Source organism: Schistocerca nitens, chromosome 8, assembly GCF_023898315.1.
Source record: "Schistocerca nitens isolate TAMUIC-IGC-003100 chromosome 8, iqSchNite1.1, whole genome shotgun sequence".
In the NCBI taxonomy this organism is placed as follows: Eukaryota; Metazoa; Arthropoda; class Insecta; order Orthoptera; family Acrididae; genus Schistocerca; species Schistocerca nitens.
The window spans coordinates 245,764,681-245,789,356 of NC_064621.1; the positions used below are offsets into that span (position 1 = coordinate 245,764,681).

General features: G+C 43.1%; 1 protein-coding gene and 1 non-coding gene across 2 annotated transcripts in view; one reads left to right on the forward strand and one right to left on the reverse strand.

Moving 5' to 3' along the window:
- The window catches only part of LOC126199505 (uncharacterized), a 117,285-nt gene that overhangs the window by 91,637 nt on the left and 972 nt on the right, over positions 1-24,676 (forward strand). The gene's annotated exons all lie outside the window — the stretch shown is intronic.
- Trnaa-cgc (transfer RNA alanine (anticodon CGC)) lies at positions 20,872-20,944 on the reverse strand. The gene has a single exon. It is a non-coding gene; the product is annotated as a tRNA-Ala (tRNA).

A 24,676-nucleotide genomic window follows, 5' to 3' on the forward strand; every position in this document is an offset into this window, starting at 1 on the left:
GTGCTGTCACATTTGTTCACCAGTTGGGATATTCAAAGGTTTGTTCCCGCTAGGTCCCTCGTTGTCTGACCGAACACCATAAAGAGCAAAGGAGAACCATCTGTGCGGAATTGCTTGCTCGTCATGTGGCTGAGGGTGACAATTTCTTGTCAAAGATTGTTACAGGCGATGAAACATGGGTTCATCACTTCGAACCTGAAACAAAACGGCAATCAATGGAGTGGCGCTACACCCACTCCCCTACCAAGAAAAAGTTTAAAGCCATACCCTCAGCCGGTAAAGTCATGGTTACAGTCTTCTGGGACGCTGAAGGGGTTATTCTGTTCGATGTCCTTCCCCATGGTCGAACGATCAACTCTGAAGTGTATTGTGCTACTCTTCAGAAGTTGAAGAAACGACTTCAGCGTGTTCGTAGGCACAAAAATCAGGACGAACTTCTCCTTCTTCATGACAACGCAAGACCTCACACAAGTCTTCGCACCCGAGAGGAGCTCACAAAACTTCAGTGGACTGTTCTTCCTCATGCACCCTACAGCCCCGATCTCGCACCGTCGGATTTCCATATGTTTGGCCCAGTGAAGGACGCAATCCGTGGGACGCACTACGCGGATGATGATGAAGTTATTGATGCAGTACGACGTTGGCTCCGACATCGACCAGTGGAATGGTACCGTGCAGGCATACAGGCCCTCATTTCAAGGTGGCGTAAGGCCGTAGCATTGAATGGAGATTACGTTGAAAAATAGTGTTGTGTAGCTAAAAGATTGGGGAATAACCTGGTGTATTTCAATGCTGAATAAAACAACCCTGTTTCAGAAAAAAAATGTGTTGCATTACTTATTGAACTGCCCTCGTATATTTATTAAGTTACACTCTCGCGCTTAGTCATTACCTTTCTTTGATTCAGTTTTGGTGTCACACTCGATAGATGACATGAGGATGTTACTTCTTTAGTAAAGCGGCTCTGGTTAGCCAGCCCAACATAGCTGCATGTTTTTATGTACCCGACACACACTGCTGGCCGTGTTTGTACTAAGCACGTAGCTGACGAAGTCAGACATTGTATCTATCGTATTCCAAAATGTACCTCTCAGCATTTTACCGGGCTATTAGGGTTATTAAATCATGACAGAAACATTTGTGCCACTTTGTGAGTATTATTTGAATAGGCTGCTGGTGAGTATTTAGTGTGACTGTTAATGTCATGTGCATGCTTTAACAGCTTTTAGTCTGATCTGTGTTGTGCTGAATAGCAGATCACCGAAGGTTGTTCATACAGAATGAAACCTAAAACAACAGCTGTGATGGTTTTCTTGACAGTCACATGAAGCTAGTGCTGAAACACAGCCTGCTGTTCCTGAATAACAGCAAGGGAGTCGTCTATTTTTACGTGCCCATCCTGTTTGATGAATATTGTCAACAGCGCAGCATCCCCATAAGACACTGAAGAAACGTTTGGGAGAAAACCCAGGACATCAGCACAACAAAAGAAACTATATGACTCAATGTTTGTTCTTAATACCGCCCGAATACCGATAGTGGGTAGTACAGAATTCGGTATCTTTTCAATAACGAGTTTATAGAAGACACACACTCTTTCAGATGGATGTGAGTCTGAGAAACTGTAGTTATCTAAAACGAATCATTCTTATACAATCAAACAAATTCTATTTAAAGTGAAAAACGTAACTACAGTAACAGGAAAACTGTACAGACGCAATTATTCACTACTGCTGTGGTTTTCGAAATTTTTATACACTACTGGCCATTAAAATTGCTACACCATGAAGATGACGTGCTACAGACGCGAAATTTAACCGACAGGAAGAAGATGTTCTGATATGCAAATGATTAGCTTTTCAGAGCATTCACACAAGGTTGGCGCCGGTGGCGACACCTACAAAGTGCTGACATGAGAAACGTTTCCAACCGATTTCTCATACACAAACAGCAGTTGACCGGCGTTGCCTGGTGACACGTTGTTGTGACGCCTCGTCTACGGAAGAGGAATGCGCACCATCACGTTTCCGACTTTGATAAAGGTCGGATTGTAGCCTATCGCGATTGCGGTTTATCGTATCGTGACATTGCTGCTCGCGTTGGTCGAGATCCAATGACTATTAGCAGAATATGGAATCGGTGGGTTCAGGAGGGTAATACGGAATGCCGTGCTGGATCCCAACGGCCTCGTATCACTAGCAGTCGAGATGACAGGCATCTTATCCGCATGGCTGTAACGGATCGTGCAGCCACGCCTCGATCCCTGAGTCAACAGTTGGGGACGTTTGCAAGACGACAACCATCTGCACGAACAGATCGACAACGTTCGCAGCAGCATGGACTATCAGCTCGGAGACCATGGCTGGGTCACCCTTGACGGTGCATCACAGACAGGAGCGCTTGCGATGGTGTACTCAACGACGAACCTGGGTGCACGAATGGCAAAACGTCATTTCTTCGGATGAATCCAGGTTCTGTTTACAGCATCATGATGGTCGCATCCGTGTTTTGCGACATCGCGGTGAACGCACATTGGAAGCGTGTATTCGTCATAGCCATACTGGCGTATCACCTTGCATGATGGTATGGGGTGCCATTGGTTACACGTCTCGGTCACCTCTTGTTCGCATTGACGGCACTTTGAACAGTGGACGTTACATTTCAGGTGTGTTACGACCCGTGGCTCTACCCTTCATTCGATCCCTGCGAAACCCTACATTTCAGCAGGATAATGCACGACCGGATGTTGCAGGTCCTGTACGGGCCTTTCTGGATACAGAAAATGTTCGGCTGCTGCCCTGGCCAGCACATCCTCCAGATCTCTCACCAATTGAAAACGTCTGGTCGATGGTGGCCGAGCAACTGGCTCGTCACAATACGCCAGTCACTAGTCTTGATGAACTGTGGTATCGTGTTGAAGTTGCATGGGCAGCTGTACGTGTACACGCCATCCAAGCTCTGTTTGACTCAACGCTCAGGCGTATCAAGGCCGTTATTACGGCCAGAGGTGGTTGTTCTTTGTACTGATTTCTCAGGATCTATGCACCCTAATTGCGTGAAAATGTGATTACATGTCAGTTGTAGTATAATATATTTTTCCAATGTTCATTTCTTCTTGGTGTAGCAAGTTTAATGGCCAGTAGTGTAATTTGATTAGAACAGTGTAACCATGGTCGCACTTGTAATGGCAGAGAGATGCTGAAACCATTGCGTTGGGCAATCAATACCAGAAGAATTTTGCCGAAAGAAGTGGAAGTCATTCCTACCATTCTGGAAACGTTGCTACTTTAGAACAGCACAAACCACAGCCCGACATGCAGCGGTGCAGCTGAGACGCAAGGAAGAACAGAATGTAGCGTTCCATCGGCAACGAGGCCATTGGAGGCGGATCAGAAACTCGGACTGCAGATTAGACAGGGAAATTGTGCAAGTCATCTTCAATAGAACCATCCAGACGTAATGAGCTTATGCAGCTATCAGGGTCGGAATCTGATTTTTACCACCAAAATGAATTCACTTCACTGTTAACTTCCTATTTATGATAAGTACTTGTCTCTGTCGCAGCAACCAAGGGAAACTTGATTGACTAAGAACTTATGAGTTTGTTTATGACAATTCTCTAACTCTGATATGTTAAGATACAAATTAATTGTATGCCATTTGAGACCTTATATCTGTTCTATACACAGTACTTTGTGGCTAGGGACCGTGCTTGTTGTGAGCGGATACAAGGAGAGCCGGCTGCCGTCCGTAAACAGCTGGAAGCTGCGTTGGCTATCGACGACAAGCTTGCTCAATGTTGCGGTGACGAGACCTGCGGCACCTTTGGTGCCACTAAAATCCCCTGGTGACCCAGACGTCGCTGCGGCTTCTGATACGCAACATATGACCGATCCGTCCTCACGCCAGAGTGGGTGGCAGACAGTGGTGGGTTCGCGTGTCACTGGGCGGAAGGCGAAAGATGGAGCAGGCCGTGCGGCTGGCTCCCTACGTCTTAGCAACACGTACGAGGTGCTACCTGGTGTTTATGATAACCGAGTCAGCACGGGCTGCCTCTCCTGTTGGGTCAGCGGTCGATTTTCCTGCCCAGTTGGAGAGGTACAGAGGGTGGGTATGTCGTCATTGGGAGCTCCAATGTTAGGCGGGAGATGTAGCACCCCAGGGAGACAGCAGGCAAGGCGGGATAGAATTCCAGTGTGCATTCGGTATATTTGCCGGGAGGTCTCATCAGTGATGTGGAGGAGGCCCCGACGGCGGCTATCGAGCTCACTGGGTACAACTAGCTGCATGTAGTGGCACGTGTTGGCACGAATGACGCCTGCCGCTTGGATTCTGAGGCCGTCCTCGGCTCCTTTCGGTGGCTGGCTGATTTGGTGAAGGTAACTAGCAACGCACGCGGACTGCAGCCTAAGCTGTCATTTGTAGCATCGTACCCACGGTTGATCGCACTCCTCTGGTTTGAGGCAGAGTGGAAGGTTTAAAACAGAGGCTCAGACGACTCTAAGACAGTATCGGATGCGGATTTCTTGCCCTCCGCTTTCGGGTGCAGAATTGTAGGGTTCCCCTTAATACGTCAGGCGTGCACTACACACAAGAAGCGGCTTCTAGGGTAGCGGAGTACGTGTGGCGTGCACATGGGGCTTTTTTAGGTTAGAGAACTCCTCACTTGGGATTAAAGACGATTCGCCTGTTAAATCAGCCACAGCGACCTTAGAGAATCTTGGTCCTCGCAGATCAGAGATAGAAAACATTACTATGATTTTAGTAAACTGCAGGAGCATCCAAGGAATTAATGTCGCTTACTGAAGGTTATAATGCAGAAATAGTATTGGGAACAGAAAGATGGTTGAAACCAGACGTCAGTGACAACGAAATCCTAAGTTCAGATTGGAATGTTTATTGTAAGGATAGGTTAGTCGCTGTGTTTATTGCAGTAAAAAAATTCGATAAAATCTAGCGAGGTTATCACGGATTCCAATTGTGAATTAATCTGGGTGAAATTCAGTATCAAAGAACGGTCAAAAATGGTGATCGGATGCTTTTATAGACCACCTGGGTCAGGATCTGTAGTAGTAGAGCGCTTCAGGCTGAACTTGCAGAATATCATTTGTAATTTTCCTGATCATGCCGTTGTAATAGGGGGTGACTTCAACTTGCTAGGTATAGACTAGGAGTGCTATGCCATCAAGACTGGTGCCAGAGACAGTGAATCGTGTGGCATTGTTCTGGATGTCTTGTACGAAAATTTGCTTTGAGCAGATAGTTAGAGAACTGACTCGACAGGGTAACGTCTTAGACCTCCTGGCAACAAACAGACCTGAATTTATCAGTTAACGTAGAGGAATGTATCAGAGATCATAAGACTGTGACAGCATCTATGACGACGGGTCTTACAAGGAATGTTAAGAAAGGTAGGAAGATATATTTGCCCAGCAAGGGTGACAGGACACAAATTTCAGAATACCTCAGCAGTCAGCATCAAATATTCGGTGATGAGAACGAAGAAGTGGAGAGCAAATGGAAAAAATTCATAGGCATCGTTCAATATGCCCTAGACAAGTATGTTCCGAGTAAGGTCTCAAGGGCTGGGAAAGATTCACTTTGGTTTAATAGCCGTGTTAGAAAAGCGCTACGTAAACAAAGAGCACTTCATCTCAGATTCAAGAGAAGTAAAAACCTAGCTGAGAAACAAAAGCTGCACGAAGCGAAAATGAGCGCAAGGAGAGCAATGAGAGCAGCGTTCAATGATTTTGTAGTAGTAGTAGTAGTTTTATTCATCCGTAGATCTCTTTTTACAAGGATATAGGACATGTCAAAGTATTTACAAGTTTAGACCAATTTAAAATAAACTAATTCGTACACACATACATTTACAGACTTCTACTTAGAGACAATCATTAGATTTACTCCTGGTATACAATACTTTTTTTACAAATAACTTATTAAATAATGTAATGCCACACTGCTCACTCATATCTCACTATCAATCACTGCACACACTATACGCACATTGTTTCGTAACACCACACACACACACACACACACACACACACACACACACACACACACACACACTGGTGATCTCTGGGCCATTTTCTGTACCGCAACTTCCCATTTGCTATCCTGAGAAACTGAGTCAGAATCCTTCTATAATGAATGAGATGTTGATCTCAGAAAGAGGAAGAGGTGTTAGTATTGTGCTACGCATAACTTGGGGGTAAGTTTTTCTAGAAAAGGGAAAAAGAAGGAAAAAACAAATTGAAGGTGTTATGTGGATTGTTGGATGTTTTATAATCATTATTATCATTTATTTGTATAACATTGTTTTACCAAACCCCTACTCTTTTTTATCTAAGTATTCCTTCAGTGTATAAAATGTATTGCATAACAGGTACTTTCCGCTGTCTTTTTAAATAAGTGTATTTTTGCTATTTCTGTAATGTCTTTTGGTAATTTATTGTACAGTTTTATTCCTTGGTAGAAAATGCTATATTGAGTTTTATGTTTATTTTTTCTTGGTAAGTGTAAGTTGAGTCTAGCTCTTGTTTCATGGCCATGGACAGAGCTGTTTGTGCAGTAATTACCATCATTACTTTTGATGTGTACAACTGACTGATAAATGTATTCACACGGAATAGTTAAAATTCCTAATGTTTTGAACAGATCTTTATAACGAGCTCGGCTAGTATTTTTGGTTATTATTCTAATGGCTCTTTTCTGGAGTTTGAAAATTGTGTTCGTATTTTGTGCATTTATTCTCCAAAAAAGAATGCCATAGCTAAGAACTGAGTGTATATATGAATAGTATGTAACTAAAAGATGCTGCATGTTTCACACTGATGATAGGATTCTTAGGGCATAACTTGCTGATGACATTCTGTTTACAGGTACCTTTGTGTGTTCACACCACTTCAACTGAGAATCAGTATTAAAAGTAAGAACCCTAAGAGATTTTGGTCGTATGTAAAATCAGTAAGTGAGTCAAAATCATCTATTCATTCTCTCAGCGACCACACCGGCACCGAAACGGAAGATAACAGAGAGAAGGCCGAAATAATGAATTCGGTCTTCGAAGTTGTTTCGTCGCGGAAGATCGTAACACTGTCCCTCCTTCCAATCGTCGTACGGACATCGAAATGGCAGATATTGAGATAACCAATCGCGGAACTGAAAAGCAGCTACAATCGCTTAGTACAGAAAGGCTTCAGGACCAGATGAGATACCTATAAGATTCTATAAGGATTGCGCGAAAGAACTTGCTCTCCTTCTAGCAGTAATTTATCGCAGGTCACTTGAGCAGCGAAAGGTACCCAACGACTGGAAAAAAGCGTAGGTCATTCCCGTTTTTAAGAAAGGCCGTAAGACAGATCCACACAATTATAGACCTATATTGTTGACGTCAGTTTGTTGTAGAATTATAGAACATGTTTTATGCTCAAGAATTATGACGTTTTTTTGGAAAACGAACATCTCCTCTATAAAAATAAACATGGATTGCGAAAACAGAGATCCTGCCAAACTCAGCTCGCTCTGTTCCTCCATGAGATCCACAGCGCAGTGGTCAACGGCGCTCACGCTGATGCCGTGTTCCTTGATTTCAGTAACGGCATTTGACACCGTCCCGCATTGTCGTTTAGCGAAAAAAGAAATTCGAGCATACGGAGTATCGTAGCAGACCTGCAATTGGATTCAAGACATTCTTGCAGATAGAATTCAACACGTCGCTCTTAACGGAACTAAATCGACAGATGTAAAGATAATATCCGGAGTACCACAGGAAAGTGTGATAGGAAAGTTGCTCTTTATAATATATTTAAATGATCTAGTAGAAAGCGTCGGACGCTCTTTAAGGCTATTCGCAGATGATGCAGTTGTCTATAACGAAGTAGAAACGCCAGAAGGTAGTAAGAATTTGCAGAAAGACCTGCAGAGAATTGATGAATGGTGCAGGTTCTGGCAGTTGACCCTGAACGTAAATAAATGTAACATATTACGCATACATAAGAAACGAAATCCACTACTGTAGAGCTACACTAGTGATGACAAACAGCAAGAGACAGAGTCTGCCGTAAAATATCTAGGCGTTACTGTCCAGAGCGGTCTAACGTGGTATGACCATATAAAACAGATAGTGTGAAACTGCAGACACCAGACTCAGATTCAACGGAAGAGTCTTGAGGAAGTGTAACACCCTCAACGAAAGAAGTGGCTTATAAGGCGCTTGTTCGCCCGATTCTTGAGTATTGTTCATCCATCTCGGATTCCTATCAGATAGGGCTGATAGAGGAGATAGAGAAGATCCAACGAAGAGCGGCGCGTTTCGTCACGGCATCGTTTCGCTGGCGAGAGAGCGTTGCGGAGATGCTAAACAAACTTCACTGGCAGACGTTACAAGAGATGTGTTGTGCATCACGAAGAGATTTACTAATGAAATTGCGGGACAGCACTTTTCAGGATTAGTCGGACAACATATTACTCCACCCCCACCCCCCCTCCCGTATTGACCACGAGGAGAAAATTCGAGAAATTAGAGCCAATACAGAGGCTTACCGACAATCATTCTTCCCACGCACTATTCTCGAGTGGAACAGGGCTGAAGGGCTCAGATAGTGGCACCAAAAGTACCCTCCGCTACACACCATTAGGTGGCTTGCGGAATATGATGTAGATGTAGATGTTTTCTGGAAGGTGTTCACACGAGCAAACATAAACTGGAGCCATTGAGTGTGATTCATCCACCCCTGCCCAAGGGTTTTATGCAACCTACAGCACCTTCAAATATCAAAAACAAGATTTTCATATTCTCTCCTCACTATGCGCAAACTTTTAGTCCTATAGAAAAAATGAACAGGACCTGTTTGTAGGAAATTTAATGTAGTTAAATTTTGTAGTTGGATACGTTTGCGCTAGAGTCCCTAGTTTTCGAATTACTCAAGAAAAACGCGCAAAAATGTCCTGCAAACGCATTATTCTTATATAATTAGGAAACTGTGGCCTTCAGCGAAAACGTATGCCAGTATAAAATTTAACTACATTAAATGTCCTAGAAATAGGCCCCACTGATTTTTTTTCTGTAGGACTAAATAGTTTGTCTGCAGCAAGTGAGAGAATATGAAAATCTTGCGTGTGGGTTTTGAAGACATTGTGGGTTGCATAAAACCTGTCAGTACGGGCAGCTGAATCACCATGTATCTACCATGTCTCAAGCCATAACATACGTCGCTAGTGAATATGGCAATGAATTAATTATGGGCTGTAGTTGCGAACTTGTCTGAAAAATAGGGACGTCAAATTTACCCTGTCTGCTCTAATTTCAGAGTTTATAGTTCTGTATAACCTCCTCCTCATGACGAAGTTAACGGACTGTTCATAGGTCTTAACTGATTATGTCATTAGGCGTACATTGATGAACCAAAACACTATGATTACATGCTTAATAGCATATGCACTTACCTTAGAGATGCAATGCAACAGTGATTCTGCGTGATAGAGATTCGACAAGTCCTTGGTAGATTTCCGAACTTCTGTGGCACCAGATGTCTACAAACAGGTTATGTAATTTGCATCAATCTTGAGGCGATGGTTTGTGGAGGCAGAGCTGGCACCCGATAGCATTCCATATATGGCCCATTGGATTAAAATCAGGAAAATGTGGTGGCCAAGATATCAAAATGTGTTCACCACCACGCTACTTATACCTCATAATTGCAAGGTTCTGGTCTTGTGTGCCGGCCGAAGTGACAAAGCGATTCTAGGCGCTACAGTCTGGAACCGCGCGATAGCAACGGTCGCAGGTTCGAATCCTGCCTGGGGCATGGACGTGTGTGATGTCCTTAGGTTAGTTAGGTTTAAGTAGTTCTAAGTTATAGAGGACTGATGACCTCAGATGTTAAGTCCCATAGTGGTCAGAGCCATTTGAACCATTTGGCCTTGTGGTACAGGCAATAATCATCATCCAAGATGCCATCGCTGCCGGGAAAGACATCAAACTGAAGGCATTCATGTGATCTGCAACACAAAAGTGTCCCACTGATCTGCGGCAGTGGCGCGAGCTGTGTTTCGAGCAGCCGTTCTCCAGACACGACGATCAACGTTCGGTTACAAAAAACGTGATCCGTGTGATCAGGCGGTACTTTTGCATAATCTGCGGTCCAGTCTCGATTATCCCATGCCTACTGCAATTGTAATTGAAGTCGTCTGCTGTAGAGCCCCGTGATCAACAATGTGTGCATTATGGTGTGCTCTGAAACATTTGTGTCTGCACCACACATCTGCCACAGATGGACAAGCCTCTGATCTGTGATATGTGGGCGTCCAACACCTTGTCACCTACTTGCGGCTTGTTCGATCACATCCCTTAGATGATCACGACACTAGAACGTGTACAGCCTACTAGCTATGCAGTTTCCTAGATGCTCTTGCCCAGGCCCAAGCCATAGCAATCTGCTCTTGGCCAAAGTCATTTGTTGTTGTTGATGTGTTCTTCAGTCCAAAGACTGATTTCATGAAGCTACTCTACCCTGTCCAATCCTATTCATCTCTGCGTAACTACTGCAATCTACTTCCCTTTGAATCTGCTTACTGTGTTAATCCCTTCGTCTCTCTCTACATTTTTTACCTCACATACTCCCATTACCAAATAGACTATTCCCTGATACCTCAGGATGAGTCCTGTCAACCAATCACTTGTTTTAGCCAAACTGTGCCATATATTTCTTTTTTCTTCAATTTGATTTATTATATCTTCATTAGATGTACCCAACGAATCATCAGCATTATTCAGTAGCACAACATTTCAAAAGCTTCTTTTCTTGTGTAAACTGCTTGCCAGCCACGACTCACATACAAGGCGACTCTCCAAACAAATACTCTAAAAAACGATTGCTAGCCATATTGGCTAATTTCACAGGCCACAATAGCCAATAATCCAATCTGTTGTCCGTGCTACTACTGCAAAGGCTGGTGCTTCTCTTCAGGAACAAACTGTTTGGTCTCTTCACAGATACCTCTCCACTGTAGTTGCACATACGGTACGGCTGTCTGTGTCAGTGAGACACGCTAGCCAATCCACATCGGTAAGGTCCTTGACTATGGGGGAAGCAGGGGGAAATTGTTTTTGTCAGTATATTTCCCTATTTGTGGCCCCTAAAGTCTCTAGAAAGTCACTTATGTCAATGGATTTTCGTATTTACAGCCCATATCGTCGCAAGAATGATTCGCCATTCATCCCTGCTCCACTAATACGCTTTTCTTGCCGCATCGTATGACTGCAGCGCCACCGAGCGGCATTCAGTCTCGCATTGGAGAGTAATCATAATGTTGTAATTATTCAGTGTATTGTTTAACAGTACAAGCGAATGAGCAAAATCTGGTTCGCTGCTTTACTACTTGACATCCTACAACAATTCGAGGCGCATTACATACCTGCCTCATACTTTGCCTGAATATACTCATTTACTTGACTACAAGGAAAGACAGCAGAGCCCACATCAGATGCTCTCAAATTGTCTCAAAGTTGATACAATTGAAAAAAAAAAAAACTATTTACAACTAAGGACCTGTCATCCGTGGCCTTGAGCTACATGGATAAATTGATATTCAGATATAATTACAGAACTGTCTTCACGTATTTAGACACCATGAATAATTGTCGGTTGTCCATATTGTTGTTTGTTACATAGTGCTACTAAACATCTTGGACGTCTATATGTGTCACTATGTTTCATACTTCCTGTGTATGTGCCGTAACCTCTCTTCTTATTCTCAGATCCCTAGGTGAGATACACGATGCAGGCAGCTGAACAGTCTTCTTGTATTATCAGTCCTGCTAACTTATTCAGCGAGAACTTCATCGCCGTTCTTCCATAGATTGCCATCTAAATTATCTGAGCATCTGTGTTATGGTTATAACTGTAAAGATCTGTTGCGTTCTTTATAACATTGCTTTCTAATCTTCCAGACGCTTGTTAATGGTGTTATCTTGCAGTGATGCATATTCAGTCCTTTAAGTGTCACTGGTAAATACAGATACCACTGGTTTAAATGCTGTTTATTTACTAAAAACAATCAATTGTACTGGTGTTAATATGTTCACAATAGTTTCTCTGAAAACTATGAATACCATTTTTATGTCAGTAGGCTTGAGATATCAACAAACAAATGAGTAATGATATCTGTGTTTACAGATGGCCTTTCAGGCTCATGTCCTCAGTGCCAGTTTTGTGTCCAGCTAACATTTGTCACCTATGGATTTGCTTTTCTGATATAAATTAGTGCAAGTTCAATTCACAGTAACATTTTCTACGTCATGAAGTGTAGTTGTCTGTGCACTTATGTGTTGCGGGTTTCCTTGCATATTGTACATGTAAGCCAATGGATTGTTGTGAATTCAGTTCCTAGTTGCATTCAGTTTTATTGATTATATGCTGTAAAATGTTTCTTATAAAGAAGTATGAACATTTCAGATGATATTCTTTCAGAAATTGTCTCGAAAATGTTATCCACTGAGATAGTATAATTTATTTCCATTGACAGTGCCTTTCTAGGATGATTATCAAAACATGCAAAATGACGAAAAGAGTTTATGCTCACACTTAAACGTTATAACAGTAAGGGAAATCGCGGGGGGGGGGGGGGGGGAGGGAGGAGGGAGGAGGGATGGGTAGTTTTTTTTCCTATTGTCTACCCCTGGTAATCGTTTCCTCTGCACACCAGGTAGGCTGTGCTGGTAGCCGCCTCGTCAGGAGGACGTGCGTATCGACTCTCATCAAAACAGAAATGTTGTCCTTATAGGGCCTTGTATATTTACCACAGAGTTACACGTCGCCTCCACTGCTTCTGGGGGCACCAACGTTGCCGAGAGCACTGTCAGCACGACACTATTTTGCTATGTCAGGTCACCTGCCCTCACAGTGTCACATAGGTATCCATCAGTGCTTGACTATTTAGGCCATCTCTGGACCGTGCAGAGTCAGTTACGCCCTACCCCAAAGTCGGCAGTATCAACAGTTCCATCTGGCCGCTTCAGCATTTCAGTTCCAGCGCTACCAGTTGGCAATACCAGCAGTTTCGCCTCAGCGCTCCATGCTGGCAGGCCCAGCCCCTTTCGTCCTGGTCTTCACCAGCAGCACGTCAGCCATCACACAATGGACCAGCAACATCTCAGGTCTTAACGGCACTGCGTATCATGACAGCAGGTCTCGTCATGTAGGCACATCCCAGATGACATCATAGAAGGGACTTTTCTGTTTTGTGTACTTGTGTGGATATTCATCCAAGGACATTATAAATGAGTTTTGATTTTGCCAGTAAACAGTTTTTTTTTTTTGAACTGTCTTCGATCACTTCTCTGTTCAAGGATACTTCACCCCCATGAACAATGAATTTATCTGAAGAATTTCCTCCCATTATAATGTCCTCAGGTGTGATGGTAATTAGAACGACACAAACAGTGAAACATTCACTACTGAAATATGTCCCTTTCAAGAATAATTTTTTATTACATAACTAGTAATAATGCAGTGATCTTTATGAATATCAGTTACTTTTTAAAATATCAGCAACAGTCAATTGGAAAAGTTGAAATCGCTCTGGTAACATCGTACAGAGTGGTAGTTGAGATTATATGTTTGGAAACTCCACCCTGAGCGTCGATGGAAATTGTAAATGATTGTTGTCAGTATGTCTATCGAAACAGGAGAGTGAACACTGTAGATGGACGCAATTAAATACACAAAAGTGGATTAATTACCCAGTTCTTTAAATGTGATAATGTTAATGCTTATACTAATATATCATCAGTAGAGCTGGTGATATTACAAGATTCGGTTAGTGAAAATGTGTAGGAAAACCTAAGTAAAATATATAGAACTGATGAAGCGATTTTGGACATGGGGTATTTTCCTCTTAATGAAGATAGAAATAAAGTTCTAAGCCATGATGAAGGTGAACCTACATCATCAATGAGTGACAGTGTGAAGGGAAATAACTTTTCAACCTCCTGTGTTGTTGTGGAGTGCTCGCATTAAATATTCTCAGCAAGTGTGTAAAACAATACTGCCAACTGAGCAGTGTTGCTGCATGGCAGTACTGGTAACAGCCAGTGATGGCCAGGGTGGTGCTATCACTGCTAGAGTCTACACATCGATAAAATGAAACATTGCACCGTAGTCTGGTTAAAATTACTTGATAGTTGACGTCTGTCACTTGCCACTGCAGTGTTGCCACATCGGCTCGGTTATAAGTGACGCACAAACATGACGGGTCACTTCACAAGTGCTGTTAGTGTGTAACGTCGAGCAATGTTGCCAAAGTGGCATTCGCAATGTATGACGGAAATGCGAAATGCTCTGTCGACAGACTGAAATGTGCCAGATGAAGCATATTGTACCCTTGAATGTAAATTCATGTCCTAACCTAACCACAACCTCATGCTGTGCAATGTATCCGAGAGAAAACGGCGGTCAGCAATCTGTGGCAGAATTAAAATGGCGATCGCTTTGTTCACAGTGATTAAAGCTAACCTCTACGAGCAATCTCAAGCCAGAAAAATTACAGTTTCAGCGCTGAAAAACGAAATTGATTTTCTTGCTATCATTCATTGGTTACCTGAAACTGTCTGTACACTGACTACATGAAAGCAGCTTTACCAAAAGATGACCAGTCCTGCTTGGCACTTGGTTGTAGATTACAGGCGATACTGGCAGACTGTCAAAAGCTTTCTTTAAGTAAAGCTTTTGACTGTGTTGACTGGAATACTGACTTGGAGATTCTGAGGGTAGCAGGACTAAAATACACCAAGCAAAAGGCTATTTACAACTTGTACAGAAACCAGACAGCAATTATAAGAGTCGATGGACATGAAAGGGAAGCAGTGGTTGAGAAGGGAGTGAGACAGGGTTGTAGTCTATCCCTGATGTTATTCAATCTGTAAATCGAACAAGCAGTAAAGGAAAAAAAGAAAAATCTAGAGTAGGAATTAAAGTTAGGGAGAAGAAATGAAAACTTAGAGGTTTGCTGAGATCATTGTAATTCTGTCAGAGACAGCAAAGGACTTGGAAGAGTAGTTGAATGGGATGGACAGGGCCTTAAAAGGAGGGTATAAGATGAACATCAACAAAAGCAAAAGAAGGATAATGGAATGTAGTCGAATTAAATCAGGTGATGCTAAGGGAATTCCATTAGGAAACGAGACTCTTTAAGCAGTAGATGAATTCTGCTATTTGGGGAGCATAATAACTGATGATAGCAGAAGTAGAGAGGATATAAAATGTAGACTAGCATTGGCAGGAAAAGCGTTTCCGAAGAAGAGAAATTTGTTAACATCAAGTTTAGATTTAAACGTCAGGCAGTCTTTTCTGGAGTATTAGTATGGAGTGCAGCCATATATGGAAGAGATACATGGACTAAACAGTTAAGACAATAAGAGAATAGAAGCTTTTGAAATATGGAGCTACAGAAGAATGCTGAAGATTAGATGGGTAGATCATTTAACGAATGAGGAAATACTTAATAGAATTGGGAAGCAAATAAATATGTGGCACAACTCAACTAGAAGAAGGGATCTGGGGGTAGTACATATTCTGAGACATCAAGGGATCACCAGTTTAATACTGGAGGGAATCATGGGGGGGGGGGGGAGGGGGGCGGTAAAAATCGTGGAGGGAGACCAAGAGATGAATGCAGCAAGCAGATTCAGGAGGATGTAGGTTGCAGTAGTTACTCGGAGATGACGCTTGCACACGATAGCGTAGTATGGAGAGCTGCATCAAACCAGTCTTCGGTCTGAAGACAACAACACTGGCAGATTCCAAATAAAAAATAGTATGAACAGTGATAGCGAAGTAGAAACAATGTAAAGAATATTGATCGGAAACAACTGCGACATGCTGAACAGTAGACGAGAATGTTCTTCGTTTTCTCCAACTTAACAGATCTGCACAAGCCTTTCGACAACTGGTTAATGCACTTAATATGGGGTGTGACCACCTCCGTCAGAAACAGAGGCCTGACAACGACGGAGTATGCTGTCAATAACGTCATCAGTGTCGAGGCAATAACGCCCATTCCTCCTATGGAGCTGCTCGCAAGTCTTGGTTAGTGATTTGTGGACGTTGACGTGATACAACCTGTCTCCCTAGAGCGTCCCAGACATATTCCATTGCCGGCCGGAGTGGCCGAGCGGTTCTAGGTGCTACAGTCCGGAACCGCGCGACCGCTACGGTTGGAGGTTCGAATCCTGCCTCGGACATGGATGTGTGTTATGTCCTTAGGTTAGTTAGGTAGTTCTAAGTTCTAGGGGACTGATTACCTCTTGAATTTAAGTCCCATAGTGATCAGAGCCATTTGAATCATTTTTGAACATGTTCCATTGGATTCAAACAGGGAGAGCGTTCGGGCCACGCCATGCGTGCAGTATCATCCGTTTCCAAGAAAACATCGACCACTCGTGCTCTATGAGCTCGAGCATTATCGTCCATCAATACAGTCTGGGCGCACAGCACCTCGCAACAAGAGTGCATGAAGTCCCAAGACCTCTTCACGGTAACTGACAGCAGTTAACCCTTTCCGATTCACCTTTACAATTTCATGAAGAGGTTCCATAGGCTCTCCGACCTATGACGTTGCCAAACACCTGGCATCGTTGTTGAGGCCTCTTGTGGGAAAATGTGCTTACCACATAAGGAACTCTGCTGATTTCATTAGTAAACCGAAATCATTCAAAAAGGAATCCTTCTGAAATATTAGTTAGTTTCGATGTGATGTCTTTATTCACAAATGTTCCCCTTCCAGAATATCTACAACTTATTGAAAGACGTTTTGACAAAGAGATTTCAGCTTTATTCAAACATGTTCTGACCCTTACATACTTCTTTTTTAACAACGAATTTTTTGAACAGACGGACGGAGTCGCCATGGGTAGTCTCTTATCCCCTCTGGTGGCCAATCTATTTATGGAAGACTTCGAGGAGAAGGCGCTTGTATCTGCTGACCTGAAACCCACGGTATTCTGGAGGTATGTTGATGATACCTTTGCAGTTTGGCCCCATGGTGAAGATAACTTGCAAGACTTCTTAAGACATCTGAACTCCCTCCACGATCAAATAAAGTTCACAATGGAAATTGAAAAGGAGCGATGACTTCCATTCTTGGATGTTCTGGTTCGGCGCAAAGAGGATGGCACTTTGGGACATGAAGTGTATCGGAAGCCGACGCACACGGATTTGTATTTACGTGCAAATAGCTGTCACCATCCTGCCCAGACGATGAGTGTTCTCCGAACTATGACCCATAGAGCGTATCTTATTTCTGACGAAAGCAGTCTGCAAGATGAACTTTCCCGCTTACAAAGAGTTTTTGAAGACAAGGAGTACTACCCACAGCAAATACAGAAGGCACTGAAAATGGAACCGAAAGAGGCCACAAAGAAAGCAGAAGAAGACGAAGAAACCGTTAAATCGATGGCCTTCCTGCCATATGTGGGTAACCTCTCATCAAAAATAGGACAGATTCTCAGCAGACACAAAGTAAAAGTGATTTTTCGTCCTCCACCCAAGACAGCTGCACTCGTGGGTCCCGTCAAAGATGATTTGCTGCTCCGAAAACCTGGAGTTTACAAAATTCCATGTGAATGTGGCCTCCCTTACATTGGACAAACAACTCGTACTGTCCAAGAAAGATGTACAGAACACTGGAGGTACACACGACCTTTACAACCTAACAAGTCGACAGTGGCAGAGCATTGTATTGACACTGGTCACAGTATGTTGTATGAAAACGTCGAAATTCTGGCAACCACATCATCTTTTATTGGGACTCGATAATGAAGGAGGCAATTGAGATTCGATTGACGTCGAATTTAATTATTAGAGATAGTGGTTTCAACCTTGATAAATCATGGAATCCGGCACTTGGGGTGAAATAAACTCACAAAGACGTCCTCACAGTGCAGCTCACAATGATATATAGATATGCCAACACAGATCGACTGCGGAGTCATAGATATAACTCGCGCATTGTGCACGTCTCTGCCGCCGACCAACGTCTCTGGCGCATTGCATCTGTGGCCGCATGCCAAAGACCTTGTAAAAAATAACTAGACTCACTGATGGCGCTTCAGTAGCGGGATAATTTGAACCTTCGGCTGGACGCCGTTATAGTGGTTGTAGTCTGATGTGTTGTGCAGTATTTTTGTTTATGAAGACCCTGATTCAACGTTGTATATTTGTTGGGCGTACATACAGCATTTGTTACTCGTAATTCTACTGTCTGTATGTTCCAATCAAAAGAAGTACAATGGTGAAGAGTTGTGCAGCGATTAATTGTACAAATAAATTCGAGAAAGGAACGAATATCACATTGCACAGGTATGTGAATATTTTAAGTTGTTTTGTATGTCAGTGCACTTGCTCAATATATGTTTTTGTAACACGGTATTAGCATAATGTCTGTGCATCTATTTGCAGGTTTCCTTTCTCAAAACCACAGCTGTTACAAAAATGGTTACACGCTGTCAGGAGGCAAGATTTCCGACCGACAGAATACAATTTTATATGTTCTGATCATTTTGAAGAAAGTTGGCTGATCGGTAGTGTTTTCATGGTCTAGGTTAGGTTGAAACTTGATAATTTGGTCGTGAGTTGCCAAAACACTATGCCATATATAACGCACTTCTCGTCATAAAATCTAAAGCAAGGTAGAATCAGAAAATATCTATTAATATAGTGGGCAAATCTTCGAGTATTTTGATACATTTTGCGTACATCTATCGTAAATGAACTACGAAAAATGCTAGGGGTCCAGTACATAACTTTTAGCGATGGCAGATTCCATGTAGTACGTAAGATAAATTCATGAACAGTGTTTGCTGTTTGTTCTTAAATTAAAAAGTATATTGTAGTAACGTATTTAAATGAGGCATTATGTTTGTGACTCAACTCAAGGGAAGGCATTTTATAACCAAAAGCGATGTATAAACATTCGAATTCCGCGCGTCAGTTTACCACTCTAATGGCCGCCGGCCAGCTATTCAATTTGTCCGCTGTTCACAGTCGAAGACTAGTTGCGGTTGTGGGGGCCTGCCGCATGCATAGAGTAAATATCTCTGGAGTGAGCATACACATGCGGAGAACAGATTTTGTGTTGTCAACATACATTGCCGGCCTGGTCATTGTCCGTATAGCGCCCTGTATATTTAGAATGTCACTACATCCCTAGTACAGACGGATTCTTTTCGTACGTGTCGTAGATTATTTATATATGTTGTGCAGACATTTTAACAGTATCCATTTGATACCGGGAATAAACCAGCTACCGAACTTTTAAGGGCAAGTGATATTACATCCTGCTTCTTTGCGATAGGTGTCACAGTTCAGATGCACTCGATTTTTGGTAGTTTTCGGTATGATACGGCACTTAATAGTATTACAGAGCCTGACGTACATTTTTGCAGTGATAGTCTTGCAAAACGGCTTGACAGTACGCTAGTACTTTTGCAAGTGTCCGAAAAACACCGAATTTGCCACGCATTAGCGATTATATCCCTGCTAATTCGTCCTTTCTTTCTGATATTTCTGCGTATTTATTTTCTCGTTTTTGCGACGTAAAGCAGAATTTTTCTTACTGGTGACACTTTGAAGTATTTATTTAAAGCATTTTACGTACTTGCTCCCAGTTTATTAAATAAATAGTAGACCGAGTAATCTATATACATAATCGACAAGTCACTGATAAATGCGTGGAGGATAGTATTTGCTGAAACAACTAACCATTCCCTTTCCTGTCCCACTAGCAAATTTACGAGAGGAAGCGATTGTTTGTAAGCTTTTGTACGAGCCGCAATATCTATTATAAAGTCATAAAATCGTAGAAAAATAGGTCTACAGAATCTAGCCTTAATTATAATGAGTCTCGAAATTCTTGAACATATACAGTGTCTCTTACTAATATGATAACAATAATTAGAGCTACATGGTATGCACCCATGAAAAGTTATATCCCTCCTTTCACATATTTTACTTTGCATGCGTCGCAACAACAGCAATTCACCATCGCTATTACATTATCAACAAACGGTGAAATTCAACAAAAACTCTTGATATTATAAACTTCAAACGGTGCAGAAAGCACACACGCACAGCAAAGTCCCGAAAACACGTGACAATCCTGGTTTAATGTTGACGATATGCGCAGAACGCAATGCTCACTCCAGAGATATTTACTCTGTGGCGGCATGCGCAGTTGCGCGGTACACGAGTAGAAAGGGACGAAGTGAGCACTGCAGCGGCAGTCTTGCGGCTCACTATGAAGATGGCTGAACGTTATACAGCCGAAATATTAGAAGAAGGAGGAGGAGGAGGAGAATTCTTGCAGCTGCACACCCGAAACTTAATGGAACAGTCTTTGCGCCGCCAAAACCTGAAGATTCACATCATGAAGAGGTGTTCGAATGGTCAACATAATCCTTGCCCATACGATTAGTAATCCTCCTCGATATCGGTCCCTTTCCGCAATTTCCGGGTCTCGAAATCGTGTTCCACATTCCCTTCAGATGCGAATCCGTCGAGAATCAGTATCTAGACAAAATCGGGGCTTATCTGTGGAAAGAAGATTGGTCCATTCTTCGACTGTACAGGTGGCATGTCTAAGACACCACTCTAGACGGTTCCCTTCAGTGAAGATGGTGGTGGTGGTGGTGGTGGTGGTGGTGGTGGTTAGTGTTTAACGTCCCGTCGACAACGAGGTCATTAGAGACGGAGCGCAAGCTCGGGTTAGGGAAGGAGTGGGAAGGAAATCGGCCGTGCCCTTTCAAAGGAACCATCCCGGCATTTGCCTGAAACGATTTAGGGAAATCACGGAAAACCTAAATCAGGATGGCCGGAGACGGGATTGAACCGTCGTCCTCCCGAATGCGAGTCCAGTGTGCTAACCACTGCGCCACCTCGCCCGGTTTCAGTGAAGACGCGTCAGGGAGAGACATACAGCAGGTCTTCGATAATATAGGCCACTCTGCCGAAGCCTTCTCTACACAAATTTCCTCGATACAAATCCAGTGGATGCTGCAAGGTCCAATGCCAGTTGCTACACAGTACTAAGGCCGTACCGTCGTGCCCTTACAGCTAAGTAACGGTCCTCTCTTTCTGATGTCGCACGTGGTCGGCCCCGCCCTGGTCTTCTGAATACAGTTTCGGTCTCCATTAAATGTCGCCACAACAGAGGAAGGGGAAACAACGGCTTGTTGGTTTAATTATGGACACCAGTGTAACAACAAAAAAAGCTCATTTGAGAAATGATTATATATATATTACCACACTTTCACATTTCAATCTCTTGTTCAGAAACCTGCAAGAAATTGTCCACAGAGTTATTTCTTAGATGACAACTGTAGAAGTCACTTTACATTTCCACTTTTTCTTGCGTTCGGTTTCATGTCAAAATACTATCGTAAGCTTTACACATTGGAATCTTGGGAAAATTTGCGTATGCGAGCTAATATTTAGGATGACGAGTTACTTCCTCGTATTTGTCAAATAAGTATGCCAGGTACTGAAAGTTGTCCGTTAAGTCCAAAAATTATATAATTGTGTGTGTGATGATCAACGTCGTTGCGTGTCGCTTTCCTTTGGGTAACGGTTTCCATTCGGGTATCTTGGCGCTAGAAACCTGTAATTACGTTTGTCCGTTCTGCCACGAGTTTCGAATCCAAGATCTTCCATACAAAAGTTAATACGGTAACCACTACACTACGACATCACTGTACTTCCAGCTGTTACATTTATGACTCAAATTGCAGTAGCAACGATGAACTGCAGCATTAAAAATTTGGCGTCAGGTAATGTGTGAAGCTTTTCTATTGCAAGCCGATCTCCGTGACTATAATAACTGTATGTGGCGCTGAATGGCGTCTTGTGCGGATGGAACTAGTTTGGTTATTGCTGTGTATGAAACGTGTGTATATCGTTAATATCGCGCGCGCGCGTGTGTGTGTTTTGTTGTATGGTTATCATTTGTGGTGAAATATGAAATTAAAGGGGCAGATGCAGGACTCGGGATCCAGACACAACAAGAAAGAAAGCCGGATCGTTGTGGCAGTTTGGCAACGGCGAACGGTTCGAGCGTAACGTTGAGCACTCTGATTGGAGGAAACCAGCTCCGGCTTGTGAAGTGTCAACTAGAGAGTACTCCCAAAGTAAGGTCTCCTATTTTTTTTGTATGTACATTGACCTGTTTTTTTTCTACAATGGTTTACAGCAGTTTACAGCTTGAACATTTAGCTATTTTTCGACATAATCACCTATTCTGTCGATGCATTTTTGTAGACTCTGTGGCAGTTTTTGTATGCCCATGTCATACCTGCTCGCCGCCATGCTGTTCAGAAAGTTATGAACCTCTTCTTTCACCCCGTCGTAGGAGCTGAATCGCTGGGACCACAATTAAAGCTGACAGGTACTGTGAGACTCTGAAAAAACTCAAACGGGCAATTCAGAACCGGAGAAGAGGAATGTTGAGCAAGGGCGTACACATTCTCCATGATAACGCTCGCCCACATATCGCTCGGCAAACTGTTACTCTCCTCCAACAATTTCAGTGGAACATAGTCACAGACTCACCCTATAGTCCTGACTTGGAGCCCAGTGACTATCACCTGTTCCCTAGGTTAAAAGAACATTTGGAGGAAAGCGATTCAGCTCCCACGACGAGGTGAAGGACAGGTTCATAACTTTGTTAACAGCATGGCGGCGAGCTGGTATGACATGGGCATACAAAAACTGCCACAGCATCTACAAAAATGCATCGACGGAAATTGTGATTATGTCAAAAAAATAGATAAATGTTCAAGCTGTAAACTGAGGTAAACCATTGTAGAAATAAACAGGTCTGTGTACTTATAAAAAAATAGGAGACCTTACTTTTGAGATTTTAATCAGCCTATAGACTAATTTGGGACCGCTCTGTCGAATGGGAATGTAAAGTTCCGCTTTAAAAATTGTTTTGCTCATGATGGGAATCTAACCGACACGTTCGGCACTGAACACTGCATGTAAGACAGATGATTAGGGTTTGTTTTAGGTGATTCCAGCTACGTATCGCAAAAAGAAAATTACTGATATCTGCTGAAGCACGAGAGAGAATGTGCTTGACGTCTCTTAAGAGGGACATCCTGTACAGGGTGATTATAATTAAAGTTACACTTTCAAAACGCTGTAGAAATAACTCCACTGCTCACAATGACGTCAAATTACAACGGAATATTATCGGGAAGGGGGAAAACGTATGATAGAAGAAAAAAAAATGTGAAAATTGACCAATAGATGGCACTGCAAGTGTCAAAATACGTAAATGAAAATACCTGTCATGCGCACGACCCACTGAACTTGGTATGAACACGCCGGGTACACGGCTTTTCCCCCTTTCGCGTCTGCGACGTTCGCCATGACTGTCTCTTTTGTATCCCGCCTGGAAGGCGCGTGGGTCTGCTTCTGTGATCTGCAAAATAGGCCGCATGGAGGAAGCGAGCAGGAGCAGGTGAGGTAAGGCACTTCGGTACTGCGTGTAAAGTAAAAGCACATTTACTATAGGCAAAAACAAGTTAATAAGTGGTTACATAACTTTGCGATGATGAGCACAGCCGTATTCCCGTCGTAAGTAGTACAAAGTCTCATTGGCGAGCCAACACCCTCTGAAGTAGAAGCGATGTATCCAGACCGTCTGCTCTTGATCAACTGGTGCGAAAGTAGAGCGGCGCTCGTTGAGCTCTACAGCGTCGGGTAGAGGGCGCTGTGGTCGGCGTAGTTCGTCTGCTCTCGTAGTGCCAACCTACGAGCGTGTACCTACACTGTGGCATCGGAACTATCGAAACCACAGTCTCAATGCAGGATCGCGCTCTGCTTGTAAAGTTGTATTACAAGAATGATGACTGTGCACACGTTGCTCTGCGAAAGTTCCGGACACTGAATGGTTTGAAAAAAAGGCGTTGGTCCAATGACTGCCGTGGGTCTGGATAAAATGATTCGGAACTTTGAAAAGACGGGTTCCTTTGGTGTGCAACCTGGTAGAGGGAGGAAACGAATTGATTCGACGTCAGTGGAAGTAGTGGCCACAGAAATGCAGGAGGATATGAGTGGTGGTGTGCAAACGTGTAGTTCATGGAGAATTGCCCGAACATTAGACATACCCGTGAGCACGGTGCGCAAAATCCTACCAAAAATCCTTCTTTGCTACCGGTATCCATTCAAAATTACACATGTGCACGAGTTGCTTCCTGTTGACCTGCCAGCAAGAGAGACCTTTGCTTTAGAATTTCTTGCTCGCATGGAAGTGGACAATGATTGGCCGTGAAAGGTTTTGTGGACAGACGAGGCCCACTTCCGTCTGACAGGATACGTCAATACACAGAATTGTCGAATATGGGCAACGGAAAATCTACACACAAATCAATCACTGCCACATCACCCTGAAAAAGGCAGTGTGTGGTACGGGTTTACGGCATCATTTATCATAGGGCCATATTTTTTCGAAGAGACAGGTGCTTCCAGATCTGTTACCTGTACCGTCACTGGTAAGCACTACAAGTGTCTTCTGCGCAGCCACGTCATTCCAGCTCTTCAACAGCGTGGATGTGTGGATGGATCATTTTTATGCAAGATGGCGCACCTTCGCACATTGCAAATCCAGTTAA